The sequence below is a fragment of the Penaeus monodon genome, chromosome 11 (assembly GCF_015228065.2).
Source record: "Penaeus monodon isolate SGIC_2016 chromosome 11, NSTDA_Pmon_1, whole genome shotgun sequence".
NCBI lineage: Eukaryota > Metazoa > Arthropoda > Malacostraca > Decapoda > Penaeidae > Penaeus > Penaeus monodon.
In genome coordinates, this window is record NC_051396.1 from 2,056,767 (window position 1) to 2,070,750 (window position 13,984).

At 37.3% G+C, this 13,984-nt stretch overlaps 1 protein-coding gene across 1 annotated transcript in view; it reads right to left on the reverse strand.

Annotated features, from left to right (window-relative positions):
- Positions 1-13,370, reverse strand: part of LOC119578654 (protein bowel-like) — a gene marked incomplete at its 3' end in the record, with an annotated part of 55,559 nt that extends 42,189 nt beyond the window's left edge. Inside the window, 1 exon segment of the mRNA XM_037926215.1 lies at positions 13,068-13,370.
- Positions 13,371-13,984: the final 614 nt, after the last annotated feature.

The following is a 13,984-nucleotide window of genomic DNA, read 5'->3' on the forward strand; positions in this document are numbered from 1 at the left end:
TCCTATCCTCTCGGCCATTGATCTCTTTACCTTTTTTTTTTCTTTTCTTCACCCTTCCAAAACTCGAAGAGTTGGATTCCTTTTTTTCTTCTTCTTCTTCTTTTTTTCTTTTTTTTTTCTCTCTCTCTTCCGTTTCTTTGTGTTTATTTCCGAAACCGCTTATCCTGTGGAAGGTTGGTTATTATCATCCGTGAATCTGGTCTTGTGTTTCTCTCTCTCTTTCTCTCTCTCTTTCTCTCTCTTTTCTCTCTCTCTCTCTCTCTCTCTCTCTCCTCTCTCCCTCTCTCTCTCTCCTCCTCTCTCTCTCCTCTCCCTCTCTCTCTCCTCCTCTCCTCTCCTCTCTCTCTCTCTCCCTCTCTCTCTCTCCTTCTCTCTCTCTCCTCTCTCTCCTCCCTCTCCCTCCCTCTCTCTCTCTCTCTCTCTCTCTCTCTCTCTCTCTCTCTCTCTCTCTCTCTCTCTCTCTCTCTCTCTCTCTCTCTCTCTCTTCCTTCCTGTCATTAACCACGCACGAACGGCAAAGGAAAAATAAAATATAATAACCTGGAATTATTGCAATGCAAGACACCCATAAAAATCATAGAAAAAGAAACACTGAATTTTTGCACTCAGAGACAACCATAAAAAATCATTGATGAAAAAATGTTTACAGGAACACGGGACTTTAACAATAGAGAACCATTATGTGTGTGTGTGTGTGTGTGTGTGTGTGTATGTGCGTGTGTGTGTGTGTGTGTGTGTGTGTGTGTGTGTGTGTGTGTGTGTGTGTGTGTGTGTGTGTGTGTGTGTGTGTGTGTGTGTGTGTGTGTGTGTGTGAGTATGTGCGTGTGTGAGTATGTGAGTGTGAGTGTGAATGTGTGTGAGTAACATATATTAATGAGTAAATACCATTATATAAGAGAGAGAGAGAAACAGTGACACAGAGAGAGAGCGAGGGAGAGAGAGAGAAGCAAAAACAGAAACAGACAGAGAAAGCGCACTACTAAAGAAACGACAAAGACAGCACAAACAAGGGGGGGGGGAGGCGCCCCGACTCCCAAAACCCACCATCGACGCAGCAAAAACCGGCGGCGAGGAGGCGCTGCAAAAACGGGAACACGCGTCGGAAGTTATCTGTCTGGAGGGGCGCCGTTACAGCCCTGCAGCGACGGCGGTGGCGGTGGGGTGGTGGTGATGGTGGTGGTGGCGGTGGTGGTGGTGGTGGTGGTGGCGGTGGTGGTGGTGGTGGTGGTGGCGGCGGTGGTGGTGGTGGCGGTGGTGGTGGTGGCGGTTGGCAGCGGTGGTGGAGGTAGGGTTATTGGTGGCGATGGTGGTTGAGATTGTGGTGGCACTGGAGGTGGTTGTAGCAACGGTTGGGTGGTAACGGTGATGATGGTCGTGTTTAGGGCGGTGGTGGTGGTGGTTGAGGCAGCAACTGGGTGAGTGGTAGTGGTGGCAGCGGTGGCAGTGTGTGGTAGCGGCGGCGGCGGCGGCGGCGCGGAACCTGCATCGCCCCCTACAGGTTCCTATCCCACTCCGTTTTCACTCCACATTTCTCTCGCTAATCCTCTCTCTACCTCTCACCCCACATTCACTCCTCCTTGCTTCGACCTATTCTCTCCCCACCTACATGTTCTCTGCTCACTCCCTGCTCACTCCCCTCTACTCCCACGAAGACCATTCTCATTCTATTCCCCCCCCCTACCCCCCCACCCCGCATACTTCCTTCCTACTCATTATTTCACCACTTTACTCATAACTCACAACATCCCTTTAACCCGGTAACCCTTTTCCCACCCGTCTGTTTGCTCGCCTCATACTCCTAAGTCCCAACTCCACTCCCTCATCTGCTCCTCCTCGTCACTCACGCCACACTCCGATTTACGATCTCATTCTCACATTGTTCGTTCGGGCAATGGCAAATGAAGGTAGACCAGCGGGGACTTTGTGATTGCGTGTGCGTGTGCGTGTGCGTGTGCGTGTGCGTGTGCGTGTGCGTGTGCGTGTGCGTGTGCGTGTGTGTGTGTGTGTGTGTGCGTGTGCGTGTGCGTGTGCGTGTGCGTGTGTGTGTATGATGATGATGATGATGATGATGATGATGATGATGATGATGATGATGATGATGATGATGATGATGATGATGATGATGATAATAACAGTAACAATAACAATTAATAGTATTATTATAACTATTGTTTTAACAATAACAATAGTACAACGAAACTCAAGACAATACGTGCGTTTAAAAGGAAGGGTTTAATATGGACAAAGTTACGACCTATATAAACAAATCGTTCAGAAACATTTCCAATGTATTTCCTTAATAACAAGTACTACACTTTGCTTTTACCCCAGACTACAATAGCTGCCATGTCCTTGCTTCATACACTTGCCCTAATCTGGTTTCTGTTCTTGCATAATTTCCAACTCGCCTTCACTATCACTTCACTGTATTTTAAAGACAAAAAAGTACTTGATTACCTTATTTGTATCTTAAAAACATGAAAATAAAATAAAATCTGCTCCTTCATGCTCCGGACATCTCATCCGCCATCTTGTTTTTTTTGCAAATATCTTTTGGGTATTTTTCTCTCTCCTTGACCTTTTCCCTCTTATCATATTTTTTCCTCCCGCTTTATCTCGTATCAAGGCCACTCTTAGCATTTCCATAAGGTTTATTTTTTGTCAGGTGATCTATTGTTTTCATTGTTATTCGTACTTTTTTATTTTCTCGTTAAAAAATTATATCAAACACCGCGCAGCCATTTTACTTTTACCAATTTTACGCGTAATAAAAGCGAGGTAACTTGCTTCGACGCCGCATCCTTGAACAAAAGGTTAATCTAGGTGATATCACTACTTCCTGTGCAATTGTGATACAGTGCTCTGGATTCTGTGTACTCTTAGGAATACATTAAGAGAACAGTTTCGAGGTCTGTGGAGGGAAGGAGTCGTCATAGCAACGATCTTCATAAAACCGACCTCCACTCACACGATCTTTCACCTGGTCGTTCTCGATCTATTTCCTAATCACTATTTAGCAAGTTCTTTATCGACGGATCTCCTCGCCTGAATTAAAACGTTTTCTACACAAAAGGAACACCGTGGGCTTCGTCTGAGATGCGCTTGTTAACATTTCGTTCGACCGCCGTAATGGGGACTTCCCTGCGTCGAGGCTGAAGACGCTCGTGGGACCTTTCCAACTTTCCCGAATTTTGGCGAGGGAGAAAAAAAAGCAAAAGTGGAGCACATCCCGGTCCTGGATGGGCACAAGAAACAAGGGAGATAAGGGGAAAAGGGGAGATGAAGCAGAAGAAAAGAGGAGATAATAAATTGTAATCAACATATCACAAGTCTACCGCGAACAGCTAGGCTATTGAAAAAGTGACAGCCATGTAATTAGAACTGTGCCAGATCTTGTTTATGTGTCCAGACCAGGCTGCTCTTTTGTTTTGATCGAGGTTATACATAAAAACTTAAACCCTACGAGGTTGCCATGCAGTCGGGCCGGTGCGTTTAAATGTTACCAGTTTAAGGTGGCTTATAATGCGCCATCGATGTGTGTCGAAGAAATGAGCACAGTCTACTAGAGTTTCTGTAGTATGCCAGCGCTTCGTTTTTTTTCTTTCTTTCTTTTTCTTTTTTATTGTCCAGTTGGGGAAAATGTAGCATGAAGGAGATATATAATAGCATATTTATTGAAAAAAGGGAAGCGAGGAAAAGACTAGCATAAATGAAAAAGAAAAAGGAAGAGAGATGAGGATAGAAAAACACAAGTTTTTTATCCTTATCCAGTAGGAGAGAAAAAAAAAATTAAGTAAAAAATGGGGAAATACACAAGCAAATTTCTTCAAAATTTCAGAGAATGAAAAGCAAATGTTCACACGGATGTTGTAAGTTTTTTTTCTTCTTCTTTTTTTCTTTTTTTTTGCGAACGTGTATCCATCTCTCTCTCCCTCTTCATTTTTTCCCCATTTTTTATATCCTCTCACATGTCTGACCGTTACTAAGACAGGTTTTGTACCTGCTGAAAAACCGAGGGAATCATTTCATGCCTTCCACTGATAGATGGCGCCCTGATATTTGCAAGGCCAGGGGGTAAATGCCATGCACAGAGTAAGGTATGAAGATCTGGGCGAGGAATCAGGCAGCGGGCAAGATATCTGGGGGTATGGAGGATAATACAACACGCCGTGACGAAACCTGCCTGCCTGCTCTCTTGCCTGCCTAACTGCCTGCCTGCCTGCCTGTGCTTGTCTGCCTGCCTGTCTGTCCCTGTCTGTCTTTCTTTTTCTGTCTGTCTGTCTGTCTGTCTGTCTGTCTGTCTGTCTGTCTGTCTGTCTGTCTGTCTGTCTGTCTGTCTGCCTATCTACATACACACATGCCTGACTCCCTGCCTTCCTGCCTATCTCTCTACTTACATACATCCCTGCCTGCCTGCCTGCTTATCTACGTACATACATGCCTGCCTGTCTATCTACTTACATACACGCCTGCCCGCCTGCCTGTCTGCTTACATACATACATACATACATACATAATACATACATACATACATACATACATGCCTGTCTACATAAATAAATATATACATACATACATACATACATACATACATGCATGCATACAAACATACATCCCTGCCTGCCTGCCTGTCTGCCTGCCTGTCTATCTACTTACATACATACATGTCTGCCTGCCCATCTGCTTACATAAAAACATGCCTGCCTGCCTCTCTACCTCCCTACTTACCATTAACGAAACACCTAACACAGCAAGATCCATCCTAACATTCTATTCTCTCCCAGCATCCTTAATAAACAATTAGCATGACAATAAGATAAACAGACCAACGAAAATCGATCATAACCGGCCCGGCCCACCCCACCCCACCCACCTTTATCGCCGCCATCACGACACTGTCCCGACCGTTGCAAACACAATTACTCCCCGAACCGAAACTCTAATCAATATACGACGATTGTTCCCGTAAAGAACCGCAAACGATGGCTCTCTGGACGTCCCATTACGGCCGGAGAGACACTAAGTGCAATCAACGTCGAAAAGGAGAGAGATGGACGCCTTGTATATTGGACGCGAACCGCCTCTTGGAGATGTTATATTGTGATTGTGATTGTCTTGCCAGCCTTTCCTTGGGCAGCGAGGGCGCGCTTGACGGCTCGCTGGCACGCAGTTCGGGCATCACTCTTCCTGTCGCTCCTCTCTCTCTCTCTCTCTGTTTCTCTTTCTCTTTATTTTTTTCTCTCTCGCTAGCTCTCTGTCTCTCTCTATTTTTGAGTTTCTCTGTTTTTTAGTTTCTCGCACTCTCATTCTCGCTCTTTCTTTCTCTCTCTCTCTCTCTCTCTCTCTCTCTCTCTCTCTCTCTCTCTCTCTCTCTCTCTCTCCTTCTCCTTCCCCTTCCCCTTCCCCTTCCCCTTCTCCTTCTCCCTCTCCCTCCCTTCCTCTTTCCCCTTCCCCTTCTCCTTTTCCTTCTCCTTCTCCCTCTCCCTCTCCCTCTCCCTCTCACTCACCCCCACCCTCTCAATCTCCCTCTCCCTCTCCCTCTATCTGCATCTTTCTCGTCCTCCATTTTCTCTGCTTCTCTCCTTTAACAAGCTCTCTCTTCATCACTCCATCTTCCATACTCTTGCTCGTTCCTCTCAGCCTCGCCGACGAAAAGAACAAGCGAATGTACAAACGAGAGAGAAAGAGCGAACGAGTTTCTGAGAAATCCGGTGTGATTGCTTAAAAAATAAGAGCGGTGTAAGAGAGAGGAAGAGGGAGAGGGAGAGGGAGAGGGAGAGGGAGAGGGAGAGGGAGAGGGAGAGGAAGAGGGAGAGAGACAGAGGTAGAGAGAGAGAGAGAGAGAGAGAGAGAGAGAGAGAGAGAGAGAGAGAGAGAGAGAGTGAAAGACAGAGAGAGAGCGCGAAGGCAACAACAAAAGAAAGAGAAAAAACATGAGAGTGAGTGAGGGAGAGACAAAGAGAAAAAGCGAGAGCCCAAGAGACCGAAGGCGAGAGAGAGAGAGCAAGAGCGAGAGCGAGAGAGCAAGAGCGAGAGAGCAAGAGCGAGAGAGCAAGAGCGAAAGAGCGAGAGCAAGAGCGAGGGCGGGAGCGACCCGGCGACCAAGACGGATGGTCGGCCGGAGACAACGACGCGAACGGCTGCCTAGGGATGACCTGCCTCGTCTTCTGCCTTGTTTACATTTCTCTTCCTCTTTGACTCCTTATTCCCTGTTTCTCTTGCTTTTTTTCCTTATTCCTTGTTTCTCTTGCTTTTTTTCCTTATTCCTTGTTTCTCTTGCTTTTTTTTTTTCTTCTTTATTCCCTATTTCTCTTGCCTTTTTTTTTTTTTTTTATTCCCTATTTCTCTTGCTTTTTTATTTTCTGTTTTTAGGTCTTTCTCTTTACTCTTTCATCATCTTTTATTCTCCTTTTAGTACTTCCTCTTCATTCATCTTTGTTATTTTTTTAATTTTCCGTTTTCGGACTTTTTCTCTTCCTTCTTCTTGTCCTTCAATTCTTCCTTTTTCTTCCCTTTTTGGGTTTACTTCTTTATCCTTTGTGTTTCTAAGCTTTCCTCTTTTCTCCTATTTCTCCTGTTTCTTACTCTAAGGAATGAAGTTATTTATCGTCATTTTCTTTAGATTTCCTCTATTCCTTCTTTCACACCAATCCTCTTTCTTCTCTTAAGTCTTAACCATTTCTCCTCTCCTCTTCCTCTCTTCTTCTCTTCTTCTCTTCCTCTTTTCCTCTTTTCTTCTCTTCCTCCTCTTCTTTTCCCTTTTTCCTCTTCCATCAACGCTTACCATCAGACAAGTAGACAAAACCAACCAACAGATAGAGCAAAAAATAAATAAAAACAAAGAAAACGAATCAACCAATCAACCAAACAAACAAAAACAAGTAAACAAGGCAACAGAATAAAAACAGAATTGAAGTCAATAAATAAACACTAAATGAAGGAGAGTAAGTGCAAGTGGCGAAGTGCAAGTGGCGAAGTGCAAGTGGCGAATGCATGACTATGTCTTCCTAACCGACGTCGTTCCTGCAACAATAAAAAGCAGTTGAGAGAAGTGTGGTAAAAAAAAAAAAAAAAAAAAAAAAAAAAAAAGAGAGAGAGAGGGAGAGGAAAAGAAAAGAAAAAATACTGGGAGGGGAGAAAAAAAAGGGAGAGGGAGGGAGAAGAAAAAGGGAGGAGGGGAGAAGAAAAAAAAATAGAGAGAGGGAGGGGAGAAGAAAAAAAAAGAGAGGGAGAGGAGAAATAAAAAGAGGAAGATAGAAGGAGGGAGAAGAAAAGGGAGAGAAAGGGGAGCAGAAATAAATAGGAGGGGGCTACCTCAATAATAAATTATATACCTTTGGCTATCTGAGTATTTATTTGATCAATTCCTATCTCCATACGCGTCACACACACACACACACACACACAACACACACACACACACACACATCGACACATTACGTATTAGCGTGAACACACACACAAATGCACACGCGCACACACGAACCTACCCGAGTATGTGTAAACGCGAGAGCCTCTGGTCAGCCAAGCGTCAGCAAACAGTTAGCGAAGCGACTGCACAAGCAGATTCGCCTGACTGCTACCTCGCCTTGCTTGCCCAGAGCCGAGTGCTTTCGTCATGGCCAGAGGTCTGTGCTTTCGTCCTGGCCAGACCCGAGTGCTTTCGTCATGGCCAGAGCCGAGTGCTTTCGTCCTGGCCAGACCCGAGTGCTTTCGTCCTGGCCAGAGCCGAGTGCTTTCGTTTAAAAGTTTGTGCTTTCATCTCAACAGCGTGCTTTCTTTTAGTCAAAACCCCGTTTTAATCTCGCTTTTTTTTAGGACCATAATTTCGTGCATGCGTCCAAACTTCTCGCTTTCGTCTTCGTCTCAAGTTTTCGAATAACGAGCCAGAACTTTTGTGCTTTCGTCATAACCATCCTGCTTTCGCCTAACTAGAAGATAGTGACTTCGCTTTTACTTCAATTTTCGTGTAGCCAGAACTTTGTTATTTCGACGTTACGTCACATTTTCATGCTTTACCCAAATCTGTTTTTCTTCTTCTTCTTCTGCTTCTTTTTCTTTTCTTTTCTTTTATCTGATCTTTTTTCTATTTCCTTCTTTTCTCCTTTTTTTTCTTTTTGTTTAGAATTTGATGATTTCATCTCCACACATTCCTTGGGAATTAAACCTGCTTCAGTCTAACAAAACCTAAGTCCGTCGCTAATTGTTGATGTTGTCATAAGCATAACTATTATTGATATTGTTATTACGAAATGATGATGGTTTCTCATGAGGATGAGAATGATGATGATGATGATGATGATGATGATGATGATGATGATGATGATGATGATGATGATGATGGTGATGGTGATGATGATGATGATGATGATGATGATGAGGAGGAGGAGGAGGAGGAGGAGGAGGAGGATGATGATGATGATGATGATGGTAATGATGATGATGATGAGGAGGATGTTGATATTATTAGATATCTTCACTACTACTACCTTCATTATAATTATAATCACTACGCTTATTATTATTGTAATTACTGTCATTACGACGATCATAATTCTTACCAGCATTATCAAAACCACTATCATTATATGCCTTATTATTGTCCATTATCGTTTATCATTAGCTTCATTAACATAAACATTGCCATTAATATCATCATTAGTATTAGCATTATCATTATCACTATCGCAATTATAATTATCATCATCAGTAGCAGCATTATCAGTATTATTGTCATTATCACTGTCATTAGTAGTAATATAGCAACAATTATTGCTTCTATCAACTTTATTGTTATCATTGTTGTTTTATCATTATTTTTATTGATATCATTACTACTACTACTATTACTATTATCATTATCAATATCATCTTTACTGTTCCTATTATCATTATTTTATATTATTCGTCATTAATATTCTGAATACATTTTATCGTTTTCAAACTTATTTCTGATGTACCGTAATTACTGTAGTCTTTATTGCACTCTTACTGGTTACTAGATGAATATTTCAAACAACACAATAATAGACTAATCCTACTACTACTACTACTACTAATAATAATAATAATAATAATAATAATAATAATAATAATAAATTATAGTAACAGTAACAATAACAATAATAATAAGAATAATTATCACCACAATAGTTATTATCATAATACTAATGATAATAATAATAATAATAATAATAATTATTATTATTATTATTATCATTATTATTGTTATCATCATCATCATCATTATTATTACTGTTATCATCAATTTCATTATCAATATCATTCACCTCATTATCACTCATAATATTATTATTACTATTACTACTATTATTATTATTATTATTATTATTATTATTATTATTATTATTATTATTATTATTATTATAGCTGTTGAAATTTTTGTTTTTATCATTATTATTATTGTAAATGTTGTTGTTGTTATCAATATCATAATTATTATTGTTATCTTTATTACTCTTAGCCTCATTATCATACCTATTATAATCACAACAACGGCAATAACAGAGAAACGTCAGTAACTAATAATCATAACAACAAAAACAATAATCATCATACTGACAATGATAACAGACAATAACCATAACAATGATAAAAATGATACTAGCCTAACTACTGATAATAATTACTATTACTACCAAAACTAGTACTACTACTACTAATAATAATAATAGTACTACTTGTACTACTAACACTAGTACTACTACTGCTAATATTATTTTCATAATTAAAATAATTTCTATTATTATTATCAATATCATGATGGTGGTGATGATGATGATGAGCAAGGACAATAATAATAAATCAATAGTAACAATAGTAATAACAACAAAAACAATAACAAAAACAATGATAATAACATTAACAATATCAATAGGATATACAAATGAAAATACAAATAACAAAAGATTAATAACAATAATAACAACAAAAATGAGAAGTCCTGAAAAGAGACATATTCCAGCAATACCAATATTACCAACAAAGTTATCTATAAGAAAAAAAATCGATCATTATATCCATAATACCGTAGATTCGGTACCAAAATCGGAGTACCATAATCGTCAATTTCATTTTCAAAATTAGGTATAAGATTTCAGTACCATAATCGTTGATTCAATTTTCAAAATTATGGACACAATTTTCAGAACCGTCATCGACAATACCAGTTTTAAAAGTAAAGACTTATTTCAACACCATTTTCATTACAACACCGTTTTCAAAAGAACAGATTTCAGTATCATAATCAACAATACCTTTTTCAATCACCATAACCAACAATACTTTTTTCACATATTTAGGACAAAATTTCATTACCATAACCAATATATAATGCCTTTTTTCCAATATTTAGGACAAAATTTCAGTGCCATAATCGAAAATCAATTTTCAAAAAGGACAAATCTTATTATCCTACTTCTGTTTATAAAATGACACACACTGTTATATGTATCATGCCTATGATGCGAGAGATTATTTCAAGGGAAAATATAAAATGCAATTCTAAGAACTTATGTTTTCTCGGTGTTCATAAAATTATCTGAGAGTGAAATGAAATAAATTATGATAAGGAAAATAAAAAATAAGCTGATGGCAATGATGCAATAATAAAGGTAGAAATATAAATAACACGAACAATGATAATATCATTATCATTATCATTATTCTTACTTTTACTATTCATTTTACTTTTAATATTACTACTGTTATAATTAGTATCATTATGATTATTACTATTATTATTCCCATTATTATTCCCATTATTATTATACTTTTTATCATCATTATTATCATTATCTTTATTACTGTCATTATGATCAATAGCAATAGCGATTATAATATTAACAATAACAATGACAATGATAAAAATAAACGATAAAAGTGGTAAGGATGATAATAAGAAAAACAATAATTATATCAATTTCATTAATAGTAATGCTCATAATAATAACAATCACTACAATAATAATAATAATAATAACAATAATGATGATGATCATGATAATGATAATGATAATAATAATAATAATAATAATAATTATTATTATTATTATTATTATTATCATTATTATTATCATTATTATTATGATAATTATAATAATAACAATAATAAAACAATGCATATAATTATAATCAATATAATCATAATTATCATCACAACAGGCCAACTATTACTGTCATTATTATTATCTCCCCATCATTATCATTATTGTTATTATCATTACTAGTATTATAATATTTATTACAATCACTATTATTAATATCAATATAAGATTTTATCACTTTAGCGTTTGAAAGAAATCACAATTTTTTTTATAAAATGATAACACATAACAGTATCAATATTATTATTGTTCCTACTATTATTGTTATTGTTATTGTTATTGTTATTGTTATCATTATTATCATTATCATTATCATTATTTTTATTATCATATCATCATCATTATCATTGTTACTATTACTGCTACTATTATTATTATAATCATCATTATGATTATTGCTGTCATTATCACAGTTATTATCATTATTAAGACAATAATGACAATAATAAATTGTCATAAATTCTACTACTACTATGAATAATAATAATAATAATAATAATAATAATAATAATAATAATAATAGTAATAATAATAATAACAATAATAATAACAAAACAACTATAATAATAATAACAAAAATGCTAATAAAAACATTAACAATATTATTGATCATAATTACAATAAGAGTAACAAATATGACGCAACAAAATTACAATTACAACAAAATAACAACAAAAATGATAATAATAACGCAGATTATAATGATAGTAATACTAGTTGTGAGTAGTAGTAGTAGTAATAATAATAAAAAACAATAATAATAATAATAATAATAATAATAACAATATTCATGATAATAATGACTTTAAGGGTAATAACAGAATCAAATAATAATGACAATGAAATAATAATAATAACAGCAACATCACACTAACAAAAGGAACAAATACATACTCATCACCATTATTATACCGAACAATAATGACATTATCGGTAATGCCAGTAGCATCAGAGTCAAAAGTTAATTAAAAACGGAAACTAATACAACTTAATTCTGAAATAAAAAAACGAGTTAACTGAACAACCTGACAACAACAATAGTAATGTTGTTCATAACTCGCTTAATAAGAGACGTTACAAAACTGCTACTGTAAACGAGACAATTGCAATAAACCTTTGGGCATGTTTACTGCAGCTCTCATTTCTTCTTCTTCTTCTTCTTCTTCTTCTTCTTCTTCTTCTTCTTCTTCTTCTTCTTCTTCTTCTTCTTCTTCTTCTTCTTCTTCTTCTCTGTCTCTGTCTCTGTCTCTGTCTCTGCCTCTGCCTGTCTCACTTTTTCTCTTTCTCTTTCTCTGTCTCTCTCATTTTCTCTTTCTCTTTCTCTTTCTTTGTCTCCGTCTCGTATACGTATATTTACGTTTATGAATAGACCTTATGTTTTATACCTTGATAATATTACATTTCACTTTATCTAATCTAATATTTTTTTTGTCTGTCTGTTTTCTCTCTCTTTCTGTCTGTCCAGTCTCTCTCTCTCTCTCTCTCTCTCTCTCTCTCTCTCTCTCTCTCTCTCTCTCTCTCTCTCTCTCTCTCTCTCTCTCTCTCTCTCTCTCTCTCTCTCTCTCTCTCTCTCTCTCGTTTCCCATTCATCCGTGTTCACATGTCGCTATTAATCTTACAAGTCATCAAAATGTTTAGCTGACTTCATATTTCACCGACGGCTGAACACACTGACAATTCTCGCATTTCTCAATACAGCAAGTGCACTACACAAAAACAATAAATAAATAGATAGATAAATAACTAAATCAATAAAAATGCCAGTTATAACGACCCTGGAATAGAGGTTATTAATTTCCGAGCTTTTGATTGAAATTAATAATAATAATAATAAAAAAACTTAGTATATGAAATAAGTTACATGAAATGCACGTCTCCACCTTCTATCACTGTGTTAGCACTAATCCAAAGCTTCGGATTTGATTCACAAATATTACTTACCGCTTATGAAACTCAGCTCCGGTCCAGCACGCGATGAGAGAAGAAAAAATAAAAAATAAAAAAATAACATATATAAAAAAAATACATATATATTCACAAATTATCCACAGATCTCACTGTCTAGCTCGCATTGGACACACCAACACCGTACTCCACTCACGAAAGATCCTCAGAGACACGAGAAACAACACGGGTTCGATAGACACATCCTCACGCGAGAGACGGACCGCGCAAACCACCTGCTCGCCTCCAAGTCTCAACTCACACTGCGGCGCAATCCTTTGTGGGACTCGGATGCCCGGCCGACTGGTGACGGCGGAAAGGGGCCAATTTCGTCTTCTTTTCTTCTTTTTTTAGCTTCTTCTTCTTCTTCTTTCTCCTCTTCAGTCCGCGCGAGTGTATAAAGAGTTCAAGGCATTTTAGGTAGAAAAGTTTAAGGGGGTGAATTAAAATGGAAGAGTTATTTTAAGCAGATTAAATAACTTATAGGGTACAAATGTGTGTATATAAAGATGGAAGGTAATCTTAAGTAGAAAAGTTATTTTAAGTAGATGAAATAACTGGAAAGTTACTTTACAGAGATAGAATACTTAGAAAAGTTATTTTAAGTAGATGAATTAACTGAAAAAGTTACTTTACGGCGATGAAAAACTTAGAAAAGTTATTGTAAGTGCATGCATTACCTGGAAAAGTTATTTCAAAGAGATAAAATACTTAAAATTATTCTAAGTATATGAAGATCAAATACCTAGAAAAAAATATATATATAAGTAGGTGAATTAACTGGAAAGGTCATTTTACGGAGATAAAATATTTAGAAAAGTTATTTCAAGTTGAAATAAGAAATAAATTCTTTTGTTTTGAATAGACTTGTATAGTTCGGGTTGTTCCGCGGTATTCAGAATGGGCAAGATCCC